The sequence below is a fragment of the Erpetoichthys calabaricus genome, chromosome 2 (genome assembly GCF_900747795.2).
Source record: "Erpetoichthys calabaricus chromosome 2, fErpCal1.3, whole genome shotgun sequence".
In the NCBI taxonomy this organism is placed as follows: domain Eukaryota; kingdom Metazoa; phylum Chordata; class Cladistia; order Polypteriformes; family Polypteridae; genus Erpetoichthys; species Erpetoichthys calabaricus.
This window is the reverse complement of record NC_041395.2, coordinates 40,441,962-40,459,245: the sequence shown is the minus strand read 5'-3', so window position 1 is coordinate 40,459,245 and position 17,284 is coordinate 40,441,962.

Sequence of the window (17,284 nt, the reverse complement as noted above, 5' to 3'; positions counted from 1 at the left end):
AATTAGACAAATCTTAATACATTCATTACAAATAATAATAATAATAATTCTTTATAAACAGACCACATAAAAGTAATAATGGTACCCTAACTGTGAAACTGGTGGGAATGAAAACCTGCAGCAACTGCAGCCCCCCAGGCCTGGACTTGGGAAGGTCTGTCACATTAGCTAAAGAGGCTGAGCTGAGCTAGCTTTTTGTCTAATATTTGTCTGGTTTCACTTTTATCCATTGATAGAGTATGTTTGTTTATGTGTACTCTGCTGTCATTACTGTATATTATAGTTATACATTTGTATAACATTTGTATTTGATTACTGTACTCTGATTCTGTACTTAGTACAGATAACTCTATAAGAACAAAATCTTTAATTTAAATCACAGTGTACTGTATTTTGTGGAAAATCAACACACTTATTCATCCTGATTTACTCTAAACATAATATTTCTGTTTGGTACAAGTGAACAAATGTGTTTTTCTGTCCCAAGAATGACCAAAATCCCAAAGTCACAAATATCTGGACAGAAAATGTAAAACAAAATTATTGTCAGAAATCTTAGATTAAGTTAATTATACATTGAACAATCAATCAACTTTACTTAAAGTGCAGAATCACCATGCAGCACAGTCCCAATACACAATACAAATAAGAAGAATACAAGGGACAATGTATAAAGTAAGCAAATAAAAATAGAAATTAAAATAAAACAACAACATCAATGTTGAAAGAATATTAATAATAAAATTTAAATAAAATGACATTAAAGCACCAACTTAAGGTATGCCAACAAGTAATAAAAAAATACTTCAAGCATTTAAGGATTATTACAAAGATGATAGACCTGACTGAATTCTAAGGCAGGTTGTAAAGGAGTAAAAATAAGTTTTTAGTCTTGATTTAAAAATATCAACTGAGTGGGCTTCACTTACTCATAATGGTTGCCATTTCAAAGACAAGGTGCATGGCATGCAAATGCTCCATGACCAAGTGGATTTTTTTTTTAACTGGGGGAATTATCAAAAAACCAGCATTAAGAGAGTAAAGAGGACGTAATAGAGTGTATGGTGTAATTATTTCAGCTATGTGAGGTGGTGCAAGTCCATTCAAGGCGTTATACATTAAAAGAAGTTCTTTAAAAGCAGCTCTAGTTTGTAGTAGTAACCAGTGAAGAAAACTAGAGTCAGGTGTTATATGGTGAAATTGTTTGTTTTTGACAAGATTCTAGCTGCAGCTTTCTGAAAAAGCCAAAGACCTCTAGTAGCACTAGAAGTCTTCATACACAATACTAGTAGTATTGTGGAAAACCAACACAGTCAAGAGAAGGATGTGACAACATCAAACTGATTCAACCCCCAAGCCCTATGGCTCTAAACACAAACAGTATGAGCTGCATCACTTTGCTACATTTTATTTTTTTATTTTCGGAAATACAAATTAAATTAAAATTCTCTGTGTTTCCATGATATGGATAAATGTAATGAATGAATAAGATAACATAATAGTATAAAGTCTCCCTAAATTCTAAAATAATACCTTTTTCCAGCAGATATTCCAGCTGAAGTGTGTTAATGTAAGAGTAATGTAATGTCACAAATTTGCCTGTTACATTTAGTATGGGATGTGTTTTGATCCATCTACCAGTTGGCTCAGCAGTGATTGATAATTCAGAATGCAATTGCTTTCTATAAAATAATTTAATTCTCAATAGTGTATTTAATTTTAATGGAAACATGACCATTCATCTTGGTAACTTAAACAGCAGATTGCTTCTACACATGATTTTTTTGTTTATTTAAATCTAACCAGGTTGACTTTTAATGATATCCTGTGCTCCGGGTATAGTTTATTAAGATGCATAATAACAAAAAAGGTTAAATGCTAATAAAGCTTTGGAAATATAAAATTAATGGTGTATCATTCCTCAAGTACCTTTTTCACAGGGATGTATTTTTGAATTTATTGACTTAATTATGTTTGTTCTGTGTGCTAATTTTATAATTCAAGGAAGCACTTTTGTTTTTTAAGAATGTATAGTTTGCTTGTTCACCTTGTACTTATATATATGTTACCACCAAGGGTTCAACGAAATGTGGTTAAGCTGATTATTAGTTCCAAAAGTCACCAAGGTAAATGAGCATGAAAATCAGTGTGCCCTGGTTCATTGCCTCGTGACCATTGATGACCTGAGATATCTTGGCTCTCTATAGCCCACACAAGTATGCATTCAGTGGCCACTTTATTAGGTACACCTGTTCATTAATACAATGGTTTCCTCTTCTAAACAACTAATAATGTGATGCAACTCAATTTACTCTGCATGTAAACATGATAATGAGGTTTAGTTGTTGTTCGGTCAAACATTAGAGTGGCCAAGATACCTGATCTAACTGACTGTGGCATGATTGTTAGTTCCTGATATAGCTGGTTCCTTCCAGCATCTCAGAAACAGCTGCCATTTTGGAATTTTCACACGCTACAATCTCTGGAGTAGTGTTTCTCAAACTCAGTCATGGAGACCACATGTGGCTGCAGGTTTTGGACTCCCAGCCTAAATAAGATAAGTTAAGAGAGGTTATGCTTAAGGTACTGTATGTAACACACTATTCTGGAGTACTGGAGTACTGTATTCAGTTTTGATGTTCATATTATCAAAAAGATGTAGCTGTGCTTTAGAAAGTTTAGAGGAGAGTGATGTGGCTGATTCCAAGATTGAGAGGTATTATCTATGAGGAATGATTGAAGAAACTGAACATTTTAGTTTAAGCAGGTAAAGTGACATGATTAAATTGTTTGAAATTAAAAAAGGAATTAGTACAGTGTATCTTTGCTGTTAATTTAAAAGAAATTCTCTAACAACAACACTGGGACTGGGTTGGAAACTTGGTAAAGACAATATTTCACAAATATCTTCACACAAAGAACCATAGACACATGGAACACGTTATCAAGTAGTGTGGTGAAGAGTATGACTTTAATGACCATCAAATTTCTGCTTCACAACATATCTAAAATTGTCACTGACCACATACATCCCTTTATGACCATAGTCTACGCTGTTCTAAATGGATACCTCCAGCAGCATGATGCACCATTGTTGCAAAGCTCAAATCACTTGAAGTTGGCCCAAGAAATGTGACAGTCATTTTAGTTTAATCCATTTGACAGCATAATCCAAAGATTTGAGTCCAACTGACCATTTTTGTGAAAAAGTGGAACAAAAGGTTCACAGCACAAAAGTGTGACCAACAAATCTGTAAGAATTGTGTAATGATATAACATAAGCAGAAAACAAACCCTACGGCTTGTTCATGTACTATTTTGAACCTATGCTTTAAAGAATTCAGGCTGTTCTGGAAACAAAAGGGGGTTCTACCAGGTTGTAGATAGGTACAGTATATCTAATAAAGTGGCCTTTGAATGTAAAACAGATATAAAATAAAGACAACTGATCAACATCTCCTCAAGAATATTAGCATTCATTCTGTTGTCCATCTTAAGAAAAACATTACATGGAAAACCAACTGAAAGGTTAAAAGGTTAATTTTAAATAATATTTTTATATCTGTCTCTGTTGTGAAATGCAGCTTATCTATGTTTGTTAATTATGGAAGGAAATGATAAAAGTTAATATAGTCCTACTCTAACGTTATTTATTTTAGCCTCTTATTTGCCTTCTACCATAGCACATTTTACAGATTACAATGAAACAAACTTCCCCCAGCAGGTTTTTGACAATTATTATGTCGCAATTGAAATTTTGCTCTTGATTAGCATGGTAAACTTCATAATGTCAAACTAAAAACTAAATTGTAAGATCATTTTAATATTAACTATAAAAAAATCTGAAAAAATCTGATATCCAACGTATACTCACACCCTATAATCTGGAACACCTAAATTGGCTCTTCATATCTTCTTATATAATATGCTACCGTGGTTGTTCGTTTGTCTGTCTTGTATTAAATCACCTGTAGCTCGCAAACCGTTTGAACTATTGGCCTGAAATTTGGTACACATATACTACATGACGTCTACTATCTACTTTTGGGGTGATGATTGACATCCAAGATTATTCCTCTTTTTATTTTTATTTTATTTCATTGTAGAATCAACTCTCGGCAGCAGCCAGCAGGATGGCCGTGCGGCGCATGTGTTCAGGCGCCGTTCTCATCCCTACAACCTTCGCCGTCACGTCCCCTACCTCTTCATATATTAAATCATTCTTGAGGCAGATTGAATATTTAAGTGCCATCTTAAGTGAAAAATTAAAGAAAACATACTAAGTAATTGCAATGCAAACACTGACTTAATCAGTTTTAATGTAAAAACATGCCGTCGAAACAAGAGAAGAAGCTGGCCGCTAGGGTAGAGAAAAGAAGCGCATCCACCTCTGTGCAAACGAATGCTAAACTACAGAGAAAGAGTATGAAAACTGCATGCTCAAGTCAAGTGTATTCACTGCACATTATTGTGCAGTGCACCGTTACTGGTATTACATAATATAGCATGATGAATTGAAACCACCTATGTACCTATCACAGGGGAGTACCACAGTTAGAATAGTTCCTATCTAAAATGACATCATTAAGACTAAGAAACACTTTAAAAAGTTCATATGGTTGTTGAAACTCCCCAAGGCACTGAGAATCCCAGCTTAAATTGCAATAAGGAAATGGAGAATATATATTTCACTACTGTGAATCTTTCTAAGGAAGGGCATGTTCTAAAATGAGTGAGAACATTAGTCAGTGAAGTCACCAAGAGAGATATGGAAAATATAAACAATTACAGTTTTTCACAGATGGGATGGGAAAATAACCCATATCACAGTTAACAGCAACGGAGAACCAAAACAGCTACTGTCAGGGAGAAATTCATATTAGATCTTGACAGTAGATTACAAGAAAACAAGTAAAGAGCATGGTCACCAACTGTAAGAAGATTCTCTTGTCTGATGAGACCGATGTTGACCTATTTGTTCTCTTCTTTAAGCTTTATATTTAGTACAAGTTTAATGTAGCACACCATCTTGAGAACAGCAAGCATATGATGAAGCACAATGACTATGTAATGAGGACATCCTGGAAAGGATGTTAAGATTAAAAGGAAAAAATGGACGCACAAGAGTAGGCCTACAGATAAATTCTAGAGGAAAACATTGAAACCACATCTAAAAGACACTGGATTTAGAAGAAGACTGACCTTTAGAATATAACAAAAGACACCATAGATGTTTAAACCAGACATTTCACTATTCTGGAATGGTTCAATCAAAGTCCAAACTCTTTCCTATGAGAAAAAACAACAACAGTTGATTACTCTTGCACCACCTACCACTAGACACCAGTTCCAAAAATAAATAATAAAAATGGCCATGTCTGGTGTGGAAGGCTGGTATAGATTTTTCCGTTTACTAACACAGCTGTAATTTGTACCAAAACTGCCTCTACCAAATACTGACTCAAGATGTGAATACTTAAGTTAATTTTGAATTCTTTTAAAATAATTTTGAAATGTTTGTGTGTTGGTCATTTACAAATAAATCTGAATTAAATAAATGACTATCCCATATTGCTAGCACAAACAAGACTCTGTTAATGGTGGGGCTAACTGCAGGACTCAGGACACAATATAAATAAAATGTCCCCAGAAGTAGCCATGGACTAAGGCTAAAATTTAACTCCATTTCACTGGCCAGTTGTGTGGGTTCAGGAGAAATTTACTGGTAAGTGCTGTTCTTATGAGAGAAAAAGAGTCCAGTGTGGCAGGAGAAGGGCTAGAAATGGTCAGATAAAGTGTAGGTATTTAGTTTTGTTTCTGTTAACATTATACTTTTATCTAAACCCTTTCTTGTGACTCCCCTATATTTCATTAACACACTCTCCTTATATACTCTGGACTACTTGAAATTATTTTGATTTGAAAGGATGCTATAAGGGAGCTGTCTTGTCCACTCTATTGAATAAAATGTAAAAAATTAGGTAAAAGTTAAAATGAGAGTCAATAATTTTAGAGGTGCTGAAAGATTGTAAGGCTAGATACAGACACTAAGTCAATAGTAGATTGCATGAATTAATAGTAATAATCAGTGTTACATCTTAAAAGTAATAAGAATTAATAGACAACAAAATAGGAGAACTGGCTATGGCTGGAAGCTGAATGTTGGGCTGAATGAGATTCTGAGAAAAACATTAGGATAGAGTTCCAAAGAGCTAAATGAATAGTGCAGTGTGGTTTTGGAGCAATGAGATGTTTAGAATCATTAAACAGATTTAAATTATTTGGAATGAGTAATGAGGACAGATGCTTAGTTTCACAGTTATATGAGTGATTTACAGAGCCCTTAAGAAAACTGACAAATAAAAGGATACCAGTGGTCCTGGAATATTTGAATGCTACTTAGTTACAAAATATGGTACATGCTTGGATTCTACAAATAATATTTCAAGAACTGAAATATTTATTGTGGAAAGTGGGTTATGAGAATGCCTGAATCAATCCAACAGAGAAGTAATGAAATTATAGTAGGGAAGTTATAAATCTGAAATGGAGAAGGTTAGGGTCTACAGCAGGGGTCTGCACAGTCAGCCCAGCGGGGCTGTAGTGGCTGCAGGTTTTTGTTCCAACCTAATTGCTTAATTAGAAACCAATCTTTGCCAATAACAAATCTTATTTGATTTTATAGCTTGGTAGTGTTTTTCTCTATGTTAGGTCATTCTTATACTGTAGATTTTTTCCATTCCAAGGATATCATCCAAATGATTTGAAACCTGAAGCGGATGACTAATTATTAGTCCTTCACCTTTTTTCTCTTCAGTTTCCGTCCAAATATTTCATTAAACCAGATATTTCATAATGAAAAGCTAGATAGAGAACTGCTGGTTCCTTTATTACTTGTATCTTACAGCTTATAAGGAGCACCAAAAACATGAATGCAGCTGTTTAAGACTAAAATAAGCAATTACGGATCTGTCCTCATTCTCCTAGATCTCTCTTCCACCTTCGACACCCTCTCTGACCTTGATATCACTGAGACTGCTTTCAAGATGGTTTGAACCCTACCTTTCTGGTAGATCCTCCCGTGTGTCATGCAGAAGAGAGATGTCAAGGGCACATCAGAGAAGCATGGTAGTACCCCAAGGATTGGTACTGGGTCCTCTCCTCTTCTCTTTATGTACCATCTCACTAGGCTGCATCATTCTATGCCATGGTTTCTCACATCAGCTGATTACACACAGCTGTACTTTTCATTCCCTACAGAGGAAAATGAGTATCAGTTTGAATCACGGCATGTCTTCCTGATATCTCAACACAGATGAATGAAAACTATCTCCAATTCACACTAAAAAAAGATGGACATCCTTTTTTGTCCAAACCAGCCACCCCCATCTCTGTTCAGCTTGGGTCATTATAGGTAACACATGCCAAGTCTTTTACTGACCACATTGCAGATGTCCCTTGGTTTTGCAGATTTATTCTGTACAACACCTGTAAGATCAAACCATGTCTCTCAGAGTATGAAGCACAACTTCTGATCCAAGAGTATGCTACATTTGAACTACTGCAACTCTCTACTTGCAGGAGTATCTACGTGTGCTACCAAGCCACTGTATATGATTCAAAATGCAGAAGTATGTATTGTGTTCAACTAGCCAAGACAGACATGTCATTGCTCTTTTCAAGTTGCTACAATTGCTGCCTTTAGCAGCATGTATTAACTTCAAATCCTTAATGCTTACAATACAGAGTAGTCAAGGGGTCAGCACCTATGTATATGAAGACACTCATGAGGTCCTATGCTCCTTCTCACCCACTCACGTCTGCAACTGAACAGAATTCACTGATGCTATGTCTCTACGTAGCATCAAATCTCAACTGACTCTTTTCATTTGTACCTCTGAGCTGGTAGAATATGTTGCCCAATTCCATCCTACTGCTGACTCCCTCAATGTTTTTAGTAAGTGTTTTAAGAGTTTCTTCTTCTATGAGTACCTGTCTAACAGATATTGGCTTTGATAGATTCTTGTTCTTATGGAATGATTAACTAGTTTTTTGTTGTTTGGTTTAGAGTTCCTCACTTGTGATGATCAATTTTGTAGACTTGTCCTGTAAAACTTGTTCCTAAACAGTTCCCCAGACTGATGTTAACTCCTTTATGTTGACTCATTTGTAAGTCTCTTTGAATAAAAGTGTCTGCTAAGTGAATACATGTAAATGTAAATGAATCTCAACAGGAGAGACAACTATAATGCAGCATAAAACTTTTGCTTGAGCAATAAGTGCTACAACAGCAATAATTGAATTCTTACTAAAACTAGCCATGTTACCTGTCAAAAACAGGTAATGGAATACATTTTAAAACATTTGATATACCTTACCCTATGTGTACCATCAGTGCCTTTCCTCAGTATCCTTGTGTGTCTGAACCTCTCTTGACCATCACTCCCTCACTCAAGACTGTCATTTCGAGATGCCTTGCTTCCTCCTGCCTGCTTTTATACTTTCCCACAGTGCCTCCCATGCCTTTACTCCTCCTCATGTATCTTACACTTGCACTTTCTCTTTCAATCAAGCATCACTGAATCCAAACTAACCAATGATATTGCTCAGAGGAACTGGACACACACAAACACAACCCTTATTGTTTTATTATATAGCAGATTAGGTTATAAAAAAAAATCTGCAGCCACTATGGTCCTCCCGAACTGTCTTTACAGACCTCTGGTCTAGAGGATTGTCTTCAGATGTCAGAAAGGCATTTTAGCTATTAGCTAGATCTGCATGTGGAAGTTTCAAGATGATAACAAAGGTTGTTGGTTTTATCCATCCATCCATCCATTTTCCAACCCGCTGAATCTGAACACAGGGTCACGGGGGTCTGCTGGAGCCAATCCCAGCCAACACAGGGCACAAGGCAGGAAACAATCCTGGGCAGGGTGCCAACCCACCGCAGTGTTGGTTTTATTCTTCCAAAATAATTTTACATGCTGTTCAGGAGGATTTTGTTGTCAACAGTGTCAAAATGTATAGAGTGGTCAGGAAGAGCAAATATATAAAGTGATGCAGCAATATGGGCTGATATTGTCTGCTAGGCAAATCTTAGTCTTCAGTAAAGTTAATGGATGGTAAAATTGATTGAGACTGAGAATATGTATGATAATGAAAGAAGAGTACCAGAAGGACCAAAATCAAGCAAAGCATCCAAAGCACAGAATAGTTGGGCCTGAAATTAAACTTTATATATTATCATCAAGTAAAAAGTGACATATATACAGTAGTTCCTGAGGCAGAAGGCTGGGCAAGGAGAGGTACTTTGAAAACTAGAAATAATTTAATCAGAAAAGTGGTGATGTCTAGTTTACCCTAATAACATCATGACACCTATCAGCAAAGGAGGAGAAAGTTTTGTCTTTACCACTAATGTGAAGAAACTATTCAGTGGTGTTAAACTATATAGATCATTATAACCCCATATCCCAGTACTAAAAGAAGTTGCATTAGTTAATTAGTACTAGGGTGTTGTACCGTGTTAGCCATTATGAATTTAGAGAAAAGCCAAGCAAAATGACACCTTTTATTGGCTAACTAAAAAGATTACAATATGCAAGCTTTCGAGGCAACTCAGGCCCCTTCTTCAGGAAAGATCTTTACATCTTGCCTGAAGAAGGGGCCTGAGTTGCCTCGAAAGCTTGCATATTGTAATCTTTTTAGTTAGCCAATAAAAGGTGTCATTTTGCTTGGCTTTTCTCTACATTAGTTAATTAGTAAAGGCAATTGCCTGCCTATATTACGGCTATACAAATATTATGCATATGTATTTTTTCCCCACAAATGTGAGCTACGCAAATACAATTTTGCACAAATTGCATTTGACCCTTTTTGGTTTAAATATACTAAATACAAAAAGGAGTGGCAAGTTATTAGTGCACTTTTATTATTGTTCTGTTGACACTTGTTCAATTTCCACCCAGATCACTATCTGTGTGATTCTTTTCCCTGTGTTTCAGAGTTTTCATCAGGGTAACCTAAGTTCGTCCCTCATCCCAAATATGTGCAGGTTAGGTTTCGTCAGGTTTCTAAATTGACTCGGTGAGGGTGAGTGCACTCCGTCAAGGATTTTCATGACAGCCATGTTGGTTCTTGTGTTTCTTTAAATGATGGTGTTATAACCTCAGGCTTCATGCAAATAGAAATTTAAAGAAAATCATCAATATTTCATGCCATTATTTAAATTACACAATATTTTTTATCAAAAATATTATTATAAACATTAAAAATATACAAGGTTACTTTATTTCAGATTTTGATCATGTAAAGTAAAGCCATGCTACTGTACTTAGGTTTACTGGTCACTGATTTCTGCAGTGGTCAGTGCTGTGCTCCTTCTTTATAGCTCTAGGAAAATTAACTAGATTTCCAGCCTGGCTGCTACCTGTGGGAATTGCACTTTTTCCCTGAATATGAGTAAGTTTTTCTCATTGTAGTCAGGTTTTCCTACAGCATCTTATAGATGTGTAGTTTGGGCTGAATGGTGACTCACTCTGAATTGATCTAAAGTGAGTGAGTGTGCCCAGTGATAGACTGGCATCCTATTCTGGACTGACTTCTCCATTGTACCTGATGCTGTTGGGATAGGCTTCACCACCTTCTAACCCATATATTGGAATTAGCTGGTCTAAATAAGGAAATGATTAGTGATTTCTGGCCTAGAACTCACCTTGATACTCCTATTATTTTTAATTTCTCAACATGTAATTTTAAATCATTCCTGTTTATCATGGTGCCATAGAGTGGAGATATGTTGCAAGGTCAGAAATGAAAGTAAGAATTTCACTGAATTCTGTACACATAACACAGCTACTGGTAGTACTACTGCTGCTATAACAAGACTTAAAAGGGTTGTTTAGTGACTTCAGGACCATTACCGAAAAGTCCCACTGATTTTTTTCCATTACCCTACCTCTTCTATGTTGATACTGTACACTGTTCTCTTTGTTTACTTTTCTCTACAATATGCTTAATTAGCATGTCATCTCTGGGATAATGCATATTCATTACCAAAATCCACCTTGTTTATTTAAATATAGCAATCACGGATAAGTATAGAATAGTTAAGTATAGCTTCACTACTTGGGAGATTCTCTCTGTGTTCTGAATCATTTAGAAATGCATTCCTGCTTTCTTCCCCAATAGCTAAATGAGATCAAAAACATATTATCTAAATTAGCTTTTATCTGAACTTCACATTAGATTTTCCACTACCATGCGTAACACTGAGGTACTCTAAGACTTACTATGTTGAACTAATTTTTAAAATTTTTATAATATTTTTCATGTGAAAATTAGCTTAGCAAGTTCCATGTTCTAATGCTAAAGGAATGAAACTAAAACTGTTGACAATTTCAGTCAAACTTCAGCCTTGAGTTGAATGATTCATTCTAGCTATTCTTTTAAGTCAAAGACTGTTGTATGTCCTTCAAATCATTGTTTGGCTGAACTTCTTGTTTCCCTGTTTCTTCCTTTATATTTCAGTATTAGAAAATGTCTTTGTTGTCTTTAATCTTTTTTGAAATGTCTAAAAGATGTGTGTTTTATATCAAAGACGGGGTTCACTTTTCTGGTGCTGAGTCTGTAGGTTTAGCTGTCCCGTCATTTCCTAAGTATCTAGTGATTTAAATAAGCAAATAAACAAATGTACCGTCAAATAACAATTAATGAGCTTCTTTGTTACAGAGTGGAATATACTGTATGTTCCTGGGTCAGTGAATGGCTAATCTGTAGCTCAAGAAAACATTAGAGAAACAAAAAATGCAAAAGCTGAACTATTAACCAGACAAATAAGGTTCCTAACAATTGCAAGCTGTGATAAAAATAATGTATACCTTTTTTATTTTTATAGAAAAGTACATAATACAAAGGGGTATGCCTTAATAGAACATTTAATGTAGGCACTGAGAAAAAAATCAACACTGGCACTGCTCTTAGACACAAACTGAAAATATCTAACATTTTATTTATTTATTTAAAAAAGCCATTGTCTGTGAATTCACCACCTTATTATTTGAAGACATTTATTTAGGATTAAGCAGGTTAGAAAATGGATGGATGGATGGATAGTTATTTATTTGGAGTTTTTTACATCTTTGAAAGAATTTTTAAATATTTCTATAACTGTAGTTATACATTATATCTGATGATTTTCAATTTATTGCAATGTTTGCAGAAATATATATTATTAGATTATATCTAATTTTAAACAAAATAAATGTTTTAGAATAACTTTATGATAAAACGGCAAAATATTTAGAATTCCATGTAAAAATATTTGTCCCCTTTTACAATTGTACTTCTTTTCATTATGTACTTATTATTACTAAATATGGGAATCTGGTGTAAAATTTTGCCAAATCAATATGCGGATAACAATTTTGGATGATCCGCTGTGGCAACCCCTAATGGAAGCAGCCGAAAGAAGAAGAAGAATTACTAAATATGTTTCGACAGTCATTAACAAGTTGCCCCGTCAATGTAATTTAAGCATTTGCCTTGAAATTTTGTAATTAATTCAAAAGATTGAGAGCCTGCAAATTTTATTTGCATTGATTCTGATATTATTGACAATTTGTGACTTGCAGCTTTTCACCAGTAGATGTTGCAGTATGAATAACTGCACTGCTGATTTCATGAAACTATAAGTATGCTGTCTGAGCTGGTACGGCTGAATCACCGTCTAAGAAGCACTGCCTTTTAACCACAGTACAAACCACACATGCATGCTTCGAAGGTTTGAGATATCAACTAAACTGTAAAGTATTAATTTGATAATTATTAAGTTTGTTAAGGAAAGCTAAAACTAAGAGAGACCTGGAAGCAGCAGATAGGCACAAGCACCTAACTATAGTTAGGAGCTCAAAAATGCATTGTAGCCTCTTGATGTTTTTGACATTTCTGAAAATGGAAACTCAAGGTAACCATGAAATATAGCAAACCTGACATATCCACTGACTTGGGCCGATATCTTTCTAGAATGTTTAGGCACTTCAAGCATTTTGTGTCTTTTTAATGACAAGTCACTTTTACAAAAGGACATTTTCTACCACAATGTAAAAATCATTGGAAAAACAATAAAAAAATCACTTCATATTTATGTTCAAGCTCTGTTGGCAACCCCCTAGTACAAATGTGTTTCCAGTTATCTTTTAATTGGAAAAATAGTAATATATTATCAAATGGTTAATTTGAAAATATTAAATTCAATTTATTCTTGTTTAGCATGCTTCTACCCAGATAAAAGAAAAACAATATTTATAAAATGAATAGCTGAATTGAACAGGCCCTTTATAGTAAACCTCAGCTCAAAGCACTACATACGATTAGCAAATTCAAAAAGACTACACATATTATATGAGCAACACATTAATAGTAAAAACATGAATTAATTAGAAAATAAAAATAAAATAAGAGAGTACAAAGTGCACTGTGTGATACAGCGATCAGCATAGCTGCCTTATTGTCCACAGGAGATGAATCTGAATCTCCATCTGGACCTCATCAAAAACCTTACTGAATTTGAAAGCTTTCTCGTTGTTGTCATGTGTTGTCTGCAGGTACTCTGCTTTCCTCCAATGTCATAAAAGTGTTTATATTCAGTCATTTAGTGACTCTTAACTGGCATGACATAAGAGAGTGCAGGTGTTTACATGAGAATTGTATGCACTGTGAAGAGCTCATTAAATATTTCAAGGTTTGTTAATATCTTGTCTAGTCAAGTTGGGCTCTAGCTCCTCCCGGCACAGATTTAGAAATGGATAAACAGATGAAATTAGTCCAAAGCACTACTGATATGATACAATAGTGACACAAAGAAATATAGCTTTAAAAATCAGAAATCTAGATGAGGAAAGGAGGAATGAGAAATGAGGAAAGGAAAAAATAAAAGCTCCAGTGAGGCAGATGGTCTTTAAGTAACCTCTAGTCTATGTTTGGGAATTGTTGCAAATAGAAATTTTATATAAGATAATATTCTTTTTTTACACAGAGTATAATTCAAACATACATCTATCCATCCATAAGTCTTCTTATCACTTATTTACTCAGGATCACGGGAAGCTTTTGCCTGTCATAACTGCATTTATTGCAAGGCTGGAACCAACCCTTTACCATGCTATTGCAAGGCACAAAAATACATGAATACTCACTCACATCAGGCCACTTTAGAGCCACCAGATACCCTACCCTGTACATCATTGGATTGTGAGAGAAAAACCCACCTAAGCACAAGGAGAACCTGCAATCTCCAGTTCTGAGCTTAAACTGAGAGCCCAGGAACCTCCAGAGTGTGTTTTGAATATTCTCTCCTTGTTGGAATAAGTCTGCTAGCCACTTCCCCACCTTGCCACCACTACAAAAATGATCTACTACAGAACTCATCTGATATGCTAAAACAAATTCAAGTTATGGAGTTTAATATGCTTGAGTTGCTTAAGCATGCTACATATGCACTCAACAAATTGTTTTAATCCTGCTTGTATTTTGTTGGATACAAAAACATTCTGTACAAGGGTGAAACTTTCTGATGTAATGTAAGCAAAAGATGTTAGGATTCAAGTATTCAAGTAAATAAACAAGAAATGACATTAAAAACAAATAATAATACAATGAATTTCAGGTCTAAACACCCTTATTGAAATTTTAGCTTTGGCTGATTTAAAGATCTAAATATGGACAAATTCTGTCTGACATTTTTCACCTGTAATGAGACATTATAACCAACAATATTTCATTGTTCACTGGAAAATAAACAAATGATTTTAGAAAAAAAAACTTTCAATACCATGGTTGCATAAGTGTACACATCCTCTCAAATGAGAGTCCATAACAGTGCTGAGATTCATATACAAAGGTAGTCTGTTTCCCCTGACATCAGCCAAATGGATTCTGATTGGTCCTAAATAAAATCAGTTGCTTCTGATGTTCTCTGAATGTTTCGAGGTTGCATAGTACAAAGGCAATCATGACAAGCAAGAAAATAATAAAAGATCTATTGGATCTTATTGATGATTAGTGCAGAAAAGCAGAGGGATACAAAGGAACATTAAAGGCAAAACATGAAGCATAGAACATTGGGATTCCTGAAATTGTAAAGTTGAAGAGAAATTGTACCATCAGGACATTACAAAGATCAGGATAATTGTCCAAAATTTATGACCAGGAAAGGAAAAAGCTCAGATCAGAGGATATCAAGAGACTAAAAGCCACTTTTTCCAAAAACAAGAACTTCCAACTTTTTTTTAGATTTTAAAAGAATACAGAACTTTTTACCCTCAATAGTAGAAAACATGTTTTGTGCAAACCCAAAGAACAAAAGTACTTACTTTGAAACACAATAAAGAGGAGGTAGCATCACATATTGCACTGCTTCTCCTCAGCGGACCAAGAACTTAGATCAGGATGAAGAAGGAAATAAATTGCTCCAAATATCAAAATAGTTTGCATAACAGCTGCTGCCCTCTTTTACAATATCGTACTTAAATAAAAATTTCATCTTTTGATTTAAAGATTTAAAGCACACAGCCAACGTAAACAAGTGATGGCTTAAGAAACAAGAACAGCAATGTCTTGTAATGGCCCAGTCAAAGATTAACTTTAAGTGGACTCACCTAAAGAGGGCAATCCATACCAAATGCAGTTTGACTGAGTTTGAGGACTGAGGTAACATGAGATAATTGAAAAATCTAGATGTTTTAGACTGATGGAGACTTGTCCAAACAGATCAAATGTGTTATTCTTAACAAAACAGTCTGCAAAGTATAAATAATGTTACGTATTTTAATGATTTTTTTAAAATCCTGGCACCAGAGAGGGTTTCATGTTGGTAGTATATGCAGTGAAGATTCTCACTATATTCTGTACATCTAACAATACTATTACTACTGCTTCTACTATTACTTAAAAGTTGTGTATTCTTTGTAAACAAATGCAGTGAAAGTTTTTTTTTAATACATTTACATTTTTTCTCCCTAAAAATTAACATTTTGTATTTCTATATAACTATTACTGCTTATAACATCTTATTGAAGCTGAAAAAAATATCCGACATGATCTTGATTTCAAGCTTTAACTCACAGTGGACAGCACAATTCTACACATCTTTACTGTAACTTCAACTTTTGTTGGTTTAATTTTCTAAAACTTTTTTACCTGAAAATATGCACCTTGACACCTTTTATTTACTCTATCAAAAACATTCACACTTTCACAGCTGTGACACTCCTCTGCTTCGGGTAACTAATGATTTGCTTATGGCAGCAGACTCTGGACAAACCAGCATATTAATTTTATTAGACCTCAGTGCAGCACTTGACACTGTCAGACATGACACTCTACTGTCCAGAATGGAGAACATGCTGGGTATCTCTGACACTGCCCTCCAGTGGTTTAAGTCCTATCTGACTGATAGGCAAGAGTTTCTTAGTCTTGGCAACAGAAGGTCCAGCTCACCGCCACTTACGCAAGTAGTTCCTCAGGGCTCTGTTCTCAGCCCTCTGCTTTTCTGTATCTACTGTATATGCTTCCCCTTGGCCATATTATTTGTATTTATGGACTGGGTTTTCATTTTTGTGTAGATGATACCCACATTTATTTCAATGTTAAAAGCAACACTTTATCAGAGCTTTCTCAGCTCACAACTTGCCTCAGTGAAATGAAAACCTGGATAGAGCATAACTCACTTTTGACGGTGATCTCATTAGACCTTTTAATCTCTGTGTCATTTTTGATTCCTCCCTTTCTTACTCCACCCACATAAGCCACATTAAGAAACTTTCTTACTTTCACTTCCATAACATATTCCATGTTTGCTCATTCCTCTCCTTTTCTAATGATAAGAAACTTGGCCATGCTTCTAAAACATCGCATCGATTATTGTAACTCCCTACTTGCAGGTGCCCCTTCAAATCTTATATCACAGCTCCAGATAATTCAAAACTTTTCTACAAGAGTTCTTACACAAACCAGCAACAGTGAGCACAAAACACCTATCCTGTTTCACTTCCCCTGGCTCCTTGTGTCTTATAGGATTGAATATAAAATTATATTAATAACCTTCAAGTTTTAAATGGCATTGCACCGGACTGCATCAGTGACCTTCTCCATCACTATGCTCCTGTTCGGCCACTAAGGTCCTCTGATTCTGGCAATCTTGTTTTGCCCCAGGGTGACAGGGCTTTTAGATGTATAGTTACCAGACTTTGGAATGACCTCCAAAAATTAATGAGATCAGCTG